Raw genomic sequence first — 12,987 nt, 5'->3', positions numbered from 1 at the left:
AGGAATAGTTCTCTCAATTCATTTTTTGAACAAATCACTCACTAGAAGTGTGAAGAACAAAGTTCCACAAGAAGCACGAATAGGTATAATTTTATGTGTATCACATTTAATTTTGTTTGGCTATTTGGCATATGCTCATGAACCTAATGAATTGCGAAATAAGCTAGATTAAAGAAATGAGAAGTGAATTTTTATTAGGAACAATGATCACTCCAAGTTCTACAAATTGTACAATTCAATAACAAAGAAGTTGACAATCAACAAAGAAAATGAAGCATGGGATGGAGCAAACTACTATTTTTTGTGATAATATTTCAGCAATTGAATTGTCAAGGAACCATGTGTTTAACAAGGAAAACAAGAACATTTACACTCACTATCACTTCTTTCATGAGCTTGTCAACAATGACAATGTTTTTTTTCAATTTTCTTCCTCAAACATTGGGAAAACTGTTTTTAAATTTTAGAGACAACACTTAAGTGGGAGTGTTAAAATATAATCTCTCCTTTTAACTAAGGTATTTGAGTAGTCAACTATGAGGTCTTTTTAGAAAGGATTTTTTAAAAAGTCGTTAGATATCTCTAGAATATGTTAGTCCTAGATAATTCTAAAATGTTTCGATTTTTATAAAATCAATTTATTAGCGAGAAGGATGTGAAATGGCCCTTGCATTTTCAAATTTTCTCTATTCATGTCTCCACCTATAAGTTCAAATAAGAATCATAAAACCCTATGTTTAAATGGTGTCCATAAAATCTAATTCCTATCTAGTGTTATGTTTACAATTTTCTAAGATAATTACATGAATTTATTTAAATAAGTAGATAGACCAACAATAATGTGAATCCAATCATATGCTTACTTCAAGGTCCTTGGATTTCACACCCCTCTAAATCATAGCACAAACATTCTCATTTCTAATGGTCAAATGAGAATAGTCTAATGCATAACAATTCATCAAAATGGTATCCATTCACAAGAGAAACAATTGGTTGTTTCTCTTCAATTATACCTATGGAAAGAGAAACAATTAGTTGTTTCTTGGAACATCATGAAATGAAGCCCAAACCCAAATGAAAAACATAGCTTGATGTTCTCTTCATATCATCTACACTTCCTAACTAGCCACTATCTCTATATCCAACCAACCTAAACTCATTTGTTGTAGTATACAAAATTCCATACCCCTTGGTTTCTGTTATCACCTGGATTGAACCTCAGGCTGAAGGAAGGCAATGCCAAGGTAACCATAAACCACGCTTAGCCAAGTAGATAGCCCTACTAGGATAGGAGAGGGCTCTCTCCATAAGGATCTCAACCAAGATGACTGGATCAGGAAAATGATATTATGCTAGCTATAGTAGCACAAGGTTTGCTTTGATTTGAAGGGGTTTTGCTAGATCAGGAGGAGCCAGACAATTTGGGCAAGGAAATTAGGTCAAAATTGCAGGGTTTCGATGGGGCAAGGTATACACAAGGCTCAACACTCTAGGGTTTGATGGGTGAGGTTATTAAAGACAGGTGAAGAGCTAGAAAGAGGATGTGAGCAACATGGATTCTTCCTAAACTGAAGAAAACATAGACTGTGAAATGTCTACCCAAAACAAAGCATAGAAGTTAGGGATTCTGTCTTTCAGACTTGTATACATTCACATAAAGAGCATGAAATGATGAAATGGAATCAACAATAAATTTTAACACATGAAATCATAAGGAAAATTGAACTGAGCATCATACCACATGGATCCCAAAGAAATAGTTGCAACTTTTCATTAATCTCCTACTAAAACTGATACAAAATGATGTCTACTCAAAGCATAAGCATCCAGTTGAGTCCAACTCTTTACAATGAGAACGAAGAAGAAGATATAGGCATTGATTCAACCTCCTCCCATTCTCAAGGGTCGAATCCCTAAGATGAGGAACTAATCTAACAAAAACTGAACAAGAAACTCGAATCTAGGCATCCTAACAACTTGCCTCTAAAAGTGAGGAAACTAATTCATTTGTCCTCAAGATAACTTTAATCTAATGAATCTACCTTCTAGTACTTATTATCCATCATATTTACATGCCTAGTCATTATTTACATCATTAAAACACTATCCATGAGAGGAAAGCCAAAATTACAGTCAAGGCACAATGAAATGGAAACCCAGCACAATTTTTGTCATATGCGCAACGCCCAAGCTTTATGCGTGGCACTTTTTGCAAGGCCATTTTGGAGGTCTTCCCGGCGTCAAAATTGAGCTCATGATAGCTCATTGGAAATAGCTTCAGGTCTTCTTTCCATAACATCTTGACCTTCCTCATTTGAAGTTCATTTGACCCCTCAAAACCAGATTCTCCCAAGATTGCTTTTGTGTGTCTAAAAAAGGGTAGAAATGTCATTGCTTGGGTGTTTTTTAACCTTTAGGTTGACCATTTCTACTATAAAAGCTTAGAAAATGCTCAAGGTGAATGTACTCATCATTATGAATCCAAAAATGCTAACCATTTTCTCATTGGATGCCCTTAGGAAAATCAGCACTGCGCATAGAGCCAAAATTTTTGTGTCAAAAATTGCCAAATTCTTCAAAAGGAAAAAATTCTTCAAAACCTACTCAAAATTTGTGGAAAATACCGCCATTAAGTATCTTGTTTATCCAAGGAAGCTTCAGCAAGAAACCTAACCCTATCATCCTCATTTTTTCCTTTGAGTGCTTGTTTTAGCCATGTTTTCATTTGCTTGACCCTTATGTTGCAAATCTTGTTCCGGGTCCTGTAATGACAAGCCATGTGCTTGATGATTTGATTGCCCCTGTTGGCCTTTGGTAGAAACTTCTATAAATGAAAATTGACCTATCAAGTCAAGTTTCCCTATCCTCCTCAATTTCCTTCTCAATTCTTTTTTTTGCAATCAAGGTAGCCAGTGTTTCTTCCCCTTGCATTACTGACTTGCCCTTGTCACTTTGCCTCTTTGATTTGAGAAGTTCCAGCTCCATGAGGAATTATTTTTCACTTAGCTTATTGTTCTCTTTCTCAAGGTATGAAACGACATACTTAGCTCTCACCAAGTTGTCCATCAATGCTTCGATATATGCATCTTTTTCCCTTATGGTTATGCTTTCATTTATTGCCTCATCTTGGACCTCCAAGTCAACTATCTCAATGCCATGATGGATGTGTGGTTGTTCTAGTTCATCATCTTCCATTAAATCAAAATCCATTTCCTCCTCATCATTAAGGCTTTCCTCCACCATCTTTTCCTTCCCTTTATGCACCTGTTGCACCAATTGTACCTGTTGTGTTGATGAAGAAGGCAAAGCCCCTTCCACATTTTGTGGAGCAATCATTTGCCTGTGAGCTGATGAAGAAGGCAAGGCCACTTCCACATCAAGTGGAGTAAATACTTGCCTATCTTCTACACATTTTTTTCTAGCTCCTCTCTGATATGTCTTGTAGGCTTCCGGCTCCTCAACAGCTTTAGTCTCTTTAACCTTTTCATCCTTCTTTACTTGGGCACTACTGGAAGGCCTTTCTACTTCTTGAGGCACCGGTGGAGGAATTTGAGGACCCCTAAAGATGTCATTGGCAATGAATGTCTCCCAGGAGATGTTAAGGAGGTTGAGATGATGTAGCACAATCATCTTGATCAGGGAATAGTGATAGAGACTACTCATTTGCTGGGGGTGTGGCTTTTCCTATACAATGTAGGCCATCTTCTCAATGTTCCTGAATAAGAAATAAGGGATGCTCAACACTTTCGCTCTTCTAAAATGCCAAAGAAGCCTAAAGTGATAGGTGTACAATCTAGAAAATCTGCCCTCACATGTGAAATATTTCATAATGATCCTCATCAGAGGGGCATATTTGTCTTCAAGGAACTTGAAAGGAAAAGTCCTCTTCTTTTCATTTCTGTACCTAGATTTGATGTATGGCTCATAATAGTGTTCATCCAAATCTTGTGCCTTATACCATTTCTCCCCCACATTTGGAATCCCTGTAGCATCGGCAAAGATGGAGGATGAAACTGTAAATGTCACCCCATAAGAGTTACCTTGTTATCATGGAGATTGGCTACAAAAAGCCTGGTCAGCTCAGGATGATGTTGGACTCTTTCCACCTTCTCACAAAACTCATAACACCCTAGATGCCTGAAACAAGTGACAATCATATGAGAAGCTTGTAACTCTCTGATGTTTGATGGTTCCTCCCTGATAATTTTGCCTCCGTTGTGTGCTTTTCTCTGATGCTGAGGTTCATCTCCCAAACTATCACTACCACTATTTTCCTCCTTCTCATAATCTCTATCCTCTTTGTCCATGTTTGTCAAATTTTGAAGCTTGTAACCCTCGAGAAGGTAATGAAGGAGTAATTATTGGTGATTAGGGATAGGGGAAGGGGAGATGAACTTATGTGGTGTATGATGGAATATATATAATATGAAAATGAGAGGGATGGTATTCTTCTTTGATAGGGACTGTTTAGTAAATGGGGTTTTAGGATTTTTCTTTGGAGATATAGGGAATAAGGGATATGGAGGGATGTATAGGAGGGATTAGGGTTTGAAGGAATAGGTGGAGGGATGTATAGGAGGGATTAGGGTTTCAAGGAATGAGTGGAGGGATGTATAGGAGGGATTAGTAGCAAATCTAGGGTTTGATTTTCGAAATAGAAAACCAATTTCGAACTAATGGATTGAATGCCAATAGGATAGCTCAGAGATCACACTTACTTGTTTATACGCTAGAGAAGGCAAAAAACACATTTTAAGTGGCTAACAGAGTGTTTTGGCACTTGCTGGCCCTATGCATAGTGCTCCAGCTCTATGCGCAACGCCATTCAAATTTTCACTAGAGAAACTGCCCTATGCGCACCGCTCAGGCCTCTGTGCACAACACCTCCTCTAACTGCTCTATGCGTAGCACTCTGCCTCCTATGCACAACACCCTGTCTCCTATGCGCAGCGCCTCTTTTCCTTAGCCACCAATTGGCCTCAATTCCAATATCTCCTTCAAAGCTCTTCTTTCTCTTTGTCAAATGAAAGTGATGAATTTGGAAAAGGAATTTGACATCTTATATAGTGGTTGATTTTTATTTTTCTTTAAAGAAAACCCACTTTCTAATGTTTTGGAACTTTTTCTTTGTCTTGAAATCTTTGTTTAATGCTTTTCCTTCTTTGTCTCTTTTCAGGTGGATGATGCTTGGATTGAACTGATTTCTTCAGTGGTTTCATTTTCTTGCAGCAAGGAGAAATGTTTGGGGAAGCTAGGAGCACTTATTACAAAAAATGGATTGAATTACATCAAAAGAATATAAATCAACTAAAAATACTTTGTTTTCATCTCAAAAACATGTTTTTGAGATGAAAATAACATTAGTGACAAAAGATCTTTGTACAACCACCATGACTTATTGACAATTACTCTTTGTTTATTGGTCATCATCATACCTTTGCTGCCTTTTATTTACACTTGAAATCATGCTTTTGACCTTGGAAATGAACTCTAAGACCTAATGGAAATACCTTTGAAATGAACCCTAAAAGCTAATGAAAAGACAACTACCTTGACACCTAAAGTAACATATTTGAAACCTCAACTAAATACAATATGGAAATGGGTCAGTAAATGTACCTCATGAGCGAAGATTTGATTTTCTAAGAGAAAGACAACCATCAGTGGACCATTTTAACATGACCTAATGGAATGATCAAAAATTCAGTATGAAACACCTAAAATGAAAATGCATAGAGCATATTTGATCCCTGATGGAAATATGCATATACTGACACTAACAGTTTCATTAACCTACCTTAGAATTATTTTAATTTCTAACTAATGTGTCTCTTTCGGAGTGCCCATGAATATAGAGACCAAACTCATTGCATACATTAGATCAGGTCTAGTTGCAGTCATATACATTAAACTTATAACCATGCTTTTACATAGTGTTGGATCTTCATTGTTCCTACAATATTCTTTACTTAATTTCAAACCCATATTTGTTGGTGTTGGAATAGGTTTGATATTTTTAATTTTAAACCTCTTCAAAATGTGTGTTGCATACTTTGTTGAAAAATAAAAATTCCATGTTCCATTTGTTTCGCTTCTATGCCTAGAAAATACCTTAACAAGCCCAAATCTATCATTTCAAACTCATTTTTCATAACCTCATTGAAATCAACAATGAGATGATTATCACTCCTTGTGAAAATTTGATCCTATACATATAAAACTACAATTAAAAGCTTGTCATCACTTTCTTTGATGTAGAGGGTCAATTCACCATCACTTTTGCTAAAGGCATTGTTAAACAAATATAAGTCTAATCTATTATACCATGCTCATGGTGCTTGCTTCAAGCCATAAAGAGATTTCGTTAGTCTATACACTTTGTCTTATTTCCCTTGAACCTCATAACCAAGTTCCTGCTCCACATATACTTCCTCTTTCAATACTATGTTCAAGAAGGTTGATTTCATGTCCATTTTATATACCTTACAGTTATGTTGGGTTGGTATTACTAAAATTGTCCTTACACTTTTCATTCTTGCCACTAGAGAAAATGTTTCAACATAATATCTTCCAAGATGTTGTTTGTATCCCTTAAAAACCATTGTTTCTTTATGTCTTTCAATCCTCCCTTCCACATTGTTTTTGGTATTATAGAACCACTTTACACTAACATATTTTCTTTGTGGAAGACTCACTATTCCCATGTATCATTCTTTTCTATGGCATCTATTTTTTCATCCATTGTTGCCACTCATTTTTCTTCCTTGATTGCATCTTCAAAACTAAGTAGATCATTTAAATGTGAACATAAAGCAAAGAGAGAATTCATACCTGCACAACTTTCACCTTCATTTTTCTCATAAGTATCTCTCAAATTGTTGAATTTTGTCTTCTCAAGCTTTCCAATGTTGGATTTGATGTCTCACTTGAAGTTGAACTTGTACAATGTGGAGTTGTTATCCCTACATCAAGAATCACAGGTGTTGATGATCTTTGTTGTCCACTTGGAGGATTTCTTTCTTACATATGTGAGGACTACATTGTTGAGTTGAATATGTGTGGGAGGAGTCACAATTGAAGAAGTACATATTGCTATTAATTCATCTTTATCTACTTATGGTACCCTTGTTGTTACATTAATTGTTTTCTCCAAAAATCGATCCCATGGTTCCTCTTCTATGAATTGTACATCTTTGTTGATTATTACATTTTTGGTTATTGGATTATAAAGCATATATGTCTTTGATTCATCACTATAACTCATCCCATGGTTCCTCTTCTATGAATTGTACATCTTTATTGATTATTACATTTTTGGTTATTGGATTATAAAGCTTATATGTCTTTGATTCATCACTATAACTCATAAATATGCATTTCCCTCCTTTATTGTCTAATTTTTTCTTAACTCATTTAATACATCCCATGGTTCCTCTTCTATGAATTGTACATCTTTGTTGATTATTACATTTTTGGTTATTGGATTATAAAGCATATATGTCTTTGATTCATCACTATAACTCATCCCATGCTTCCTCTTCTATGAATTGTACATCTTTATTGATTATTACATTTTTGGTTATTAGATTATAAAGCTTATATGTCTTTGATTCATCACTATAACTCATAAATATGCATTTCCCTCCTTTATTGTCTAATTTTTTCTTAACTCATTTAATATATGCATTTCCCTCCTTTATTGTCTAATTTTTTCTTAACTCATTTAATACATGTACATATGCCACACATCCAAACAATCTCATGTAAGAAACATTGTTTTTTATTCCACTCCATACTTATTCCAAACAATCTCATGTGAAAAACATTATTTTTTATTCCACTATCATGTTATTTACACTTCTAATTGGAGCCCCTTTGGTAGTCACAAACAGGTTTAATTTTCTTATTAATTTCCCGGTCAGCTTCTTGGGAATATGCAAATGTCCATGAAGAAATGGTTTTATAAGCTGTTGGGTTATTTTAATTATAATTATAATTTTATCAAAATATAATTGGTATGTCCCAATCTCTAAGTCTAGATCATGCTGACACGTGCCATCAAGTATAAAATCCCACCAGTGATGGTCATAATCAAAGCCACAAGTTACAAGCCAATGATCAACATAATCAAAGCAACAAGTTACAAGCCAATGATCAACACAACGTGTCAAGCCACAGGAGTAGCCCACAAGGGAAATTATTTCTTTGCACTATATGTTAGTATGACTTGCAAGTGTTGCATATATAAACACCAACGGATTTTTTCTCTCAATAATATGGGATATTCAGTAGAAAATAGAGTGCATGGGTTTGAAAGGTGGTGATTGTTTTTAAATAAATCAACGATTTGGAAAGATTGTGAACCCCCTGGTTCAAAGGCCGCTAGAGGAAGGGGCTCCAAAATTAACTGTTCTGGAAAAACCATCTTTCATTCGTGGCAACACCAGATGGATTGCAGTACCCCCAGCAAAAAAACCACTTATAGCTGATGAACCCCTCCGCAATTCCTCTAGTGGTTTTGTCGGTCAACATTTCATTGAGATATCCACTCGCAAATGAAAGTCTTGGTATGAATCGTTAGAGATCTCATTCAGAAAGAGGTATGGGCAGTTCATCTTCAGAGAAAAGTGAATTGAAGAAAGTGTTTGAACAATGTGGCTTGCTTTCTCATATTGACAAGGTTGGTGAATAAATTGTGGAAAAGAATGTAACTGAGCCAAAATATGAAGCTAAATTCTCATAGCATGATAATGGAGGTCTAACAACAGATTCATTGGGTATACAACCCAACCTTTGCACAAAATTTTAGGGCATCTTGTGGGTATATTTGCAGTTGGTGAATTCTCATAGGGAATCAAAGGGCAAGTAAATTCCAATATACAAAAATGCAACCATCCTCAACAACAAAGCATACCTTAAGGAGATTAGAGAATATAAAATGGCGCAAAAACAAGGATGTCAGATGTCAAATTCATGGTTGTTTCACACAGTAAACTTAGGGCATGTTTCCTGGGAAACTGAAGAAGAATTTCCGAAATCTGAAATGTGGGTTTTGTGCAAAATGATATCAATTACATGACCCAGGAGTATTTTTGTGAAATTTTAATCTAAAAAAGAGATTGAGGGTTTTCTGGTAAGTGTATTCCCATAATTCGTGATATAACATGAGCATTTTTATAGGCATTTAGGCACACGGAATTAATGTCTAAATTTTAAATTGAGAAGCTATGACCTTGCTCCAGTTGGTATTTTTGTGAAAGATTTCTATGAAAAATAAGGTTTCAAGTGTGATCTTAATGGTAGAGGCAAGAGATGAAGAACTCGGTGTTGCTATTGCATCACTTTGTTAGTCTCCCCTTTATAATATTAAGTTAAAAGTACATTTTGTTAGCAATTTTCTTATAAATGAAGATGTCGCGTGGTTGCAGTTGTGGACTACAAAAAAAAGCCTTTGTCTTGAATTATAGATATGGGTTTTAAACAAGAGAGAGTTGAATGTATTAGGAATGACTAGGAGGGTTTTTGAATACTACCTCGAATTTTATTCATAATAGAATTGATACAAAAGGCATACAATGATGTGCTATTTGATAATGAGGCTATAGAGCTGGTCTTTGGACAAATTTTTGTTTGCAAAAAGTCATAGATTGTTTAAATACACAAATGGTTTATGCTCCTTTGCAATTTAGGCCCCGTGTTTGGTGGATACAAAGGTAGACATGCAGTGAAGGGCACAATATTACAACTAAAGAGTCCTTGTCTATAATTATCATAACCAATATGATCTCCAGTGTCACATTGGGGGAAAGCTGTAACTGCAAGAAAATTTATCCCCAACAGAATTAAAGAAAACATATTTCTATATGTAGTTGCAAATGGTCTATATGCTTTGGGAAATGTGTTCTAGAGAAAGAGCATTCTTCTAATTATTCCTACATCAGTAATCCTGTTTGGGGTGGAATGACGAATTTATCGAAAGGAAGGCCCAATATGGATTTAGTGATGATGTTTAAGGTATTATGTCAAGTGGTCACTTTAGAAATCACATTCACATAGTTTGGAACAAGTAGCTCAAGAATATACCTTTTTCTTTCATCCAATGTTTGGGATTGGTTTAGTTCATTTTCAAGGATTCCAAAATAGGTTATTTGCACTTCAAGTACCTATTGCATGTTGTAGTATATTATAGAAACATCAAGATCTGGCTTCACCGATGACTGGCATCAAAATTCAGACATTTTGGAATTCATGACAACAAAGTTGAGTGTTTTATTACCAAAATCTTGTTTTCTAATCATTTCTCCATGCATGTATCATTTCTCTGGAGGAATGGTGTCAAATAAGATAGATAAATACATATTCAATTACAAACTACAATAATAAATGAATTTATCTTATTTATGACATCCAATAAATTAATCACCATAATAGCTAGTAGAGTACTACAACAACACGGTGGACAAATTGAAGGCTCCAAGATTTAGAGTGGACGAGCCTTGAATTTTTCATCTTTCTGTATTGTTAGTCTAAAAGTTCTTCCAAATGAAATTAGGTGAAGGGCTAATTTATCTTCTCTAGCCAATGGAATTCAAGGGCTCTGTGGCACAAGTAACATATTTCGTTCTCTAACTCTAAATAGTTTTGGAATGAGTTTTGGCACATCAATTAGTCTTGATCAGAATTAAAGCCACAGTGGTAGGAGAGGTTGAAAACTGCCAAATGTTTCTATGACTCAAAATTTAAGCCAAACCATTATTACTATCTTGAACCCATGTCATAACTAAGATCCTCATAGAACACAAGGCTTAAATGTTCCTATTGTGAAATATTCATGACAAGTTAGGAGTTCAAAATTTGTTGGGAAAGGACTAAATATTTCAAGCATGTGACATCTAATTGTTTTAGAGGATTTAACTATGCAAAGTTTGTTCAAATATTTACACAGGAATATTTTTTACAATTATGATCCTCCATAATTTATTTAATTCCAATGGTAACTTATTCCAATAAGATATGAAAAGTAATGATATGTTGTAAGATAGGTGGAGGACAAAGGATAAATCTTACCTCATTTCCTAGGCAGCTAACATATTTTCAGAGATTAGATTCTTATTTCCAAGCAACAAAACAAGTTGTCTAGTATAGGTGACAATTCTTCAAGGAACGAATTTGACAACTTGACCTTTAAAAGAGGAATATAAGCAGTAGATAAAGGTCAATCCCAAATTTGAAGGAATTCAGTCATGACAATTTCAGGTTCTTAGACCAAGAAAACAACATCCAAAATACAAATGGTAGGGAAGTATTAATTAAAAGGATCGAATCCTACATTCAAAAGAAATTTGAAACAAACCAAGAGTGGTTAAATGTTAACGCCTAACAACAAAGGATCAACAAACAAAAGATAAAGGCAAATTTGTGGCAAAATTTGAGCAATAATTTCTAGGAATATAGACAATCAATCAACAATCAATGAACTATTTCCATATTTCTTGCAAGCAATTAAAGAGTGTATTTATTTCTAGTAATTTGTTTATATTTTTATTCCATAAATATTGTAACAGCATCAGGATCCTAATTTTCTATATAATGTTTCATTGGTAATGTAAAAGGGTTGGACTTTGTGCCTAAAGACCCTAATATTTTTGTAAATTATGCTATTGCAAAGAATTTTATCAAGGGATTCTCGCTCCAATTCATGACAAAATTTGTTACTTATGTATGTCTTTTCTAGTGATTTCATTATTTATTATTCTTCATATATTTGAAGTAACATAGAAGTACTGGGTAAGGCTAGGTTAAGTTTTGATCTCCCTGATAGCCCCTGCAAAGTTATTATCTACACTGAGACTAGCTAATTGAACAATTTGTTTGGATTAGTACCTTTGCATTAGTAAATTGTTTCTTGTTGTCATCTATTAAATATATTGTTGTTAGCTATACAAATTCTTCTACACACTTATGTTCTTGATTAGATGATTAGATATTCAGGGACGATATTTAATCATTTAATTTCTCCTCCATTCCATCAATAGTGATACAATTGCTTCGAGGATGTTGCAGCAAGCATCCCAAAATTTCAGATGTGCATTTGTGTTATGTGCAACATGCTTACAACCATGCAAAACATTCTTCTATTCAGAAATATCCTTTTGAGACTTGTTTTGGTTTTATAACAAAGTCTCCCTTGGATTTTGTCTTTGGTAAAGACATAGTAGTTGATGGACACAGTGATATGGACAAAGCAACCAAGTTCATTGAACAAATCTAGGAAATTCACTAAGCAGTATAGGAACAGCTGGAAAGAAGCCAAGCAAAGTATAAGGCGCGACATGACAAGCATCGAGTTGAGCATAGTGTCCAAGTTGGTGATCAAGTTTGCTTGTACATCAGCATAGAAAGACTGTAAGGGGAAGGTAAAAAGTTGAAACCAATTAGATATGGTCCTTTCAAAATACTTGACAAAATTGGTGAAAATGCTTTCTGCCTAGATCTACCAGCTTACATGCAAATCTATTCTATCATAAATGTTGAAAACTTGCGATTGTATGAGCCCTCATTGATTGAAGATCCCGAAGAGAAAAGTCAGCTACCTTCAATTGAAGATCTTTTTCCCGAGTATCTCAATGAGCTACAGGAGGACACAGTGCTTGACAGGAGGATAAGGAATTCGCAACGGGGAAATTTTGAGTACCTTCAAGTTGGACTCAAAGGTACAAATCCAAGCAAAACATGATGGATAGAGATTGGAAAAGTAAGAGAATTTTATCCTCACTTACTCAATAGCTAGAACCAACTTTTGGTGGACCAAAAGCTTCCAGTGGGGAGGAGTGATCCAAAATACATTCAATTTTGCCTCCAGATCAAAGTCTTGAAATGCATATGAAAGTAGTGTCAGATCAGCAAAGCACAGTCGTTGGATCAGTCAGATCAACGAACGAGAGTGAGGGAGATAGACGGCTAGGATTAAGTCGTGCAAAATAAAGT

This window comes from Pinus tabuliformis, chromosome 9, assembly GCF_031772625.1.
Source record: "Pinus tabuliformis cultivar Carrire ecotype Pingquan chromosome 9, CPIR1, whole genome shotgun sequence".
Taxonomy (NCBI): Eukaryota; Viridiplantae; Streptophyta; class Pinopsida; order Pinales; family Pinaceae; genus Pinus; species Pinus tabuliformis.
The sequence above is the reverse complement of the archived record's forward strand: the minus strand, read 5'-3'. Positions refer to the sequence as shown.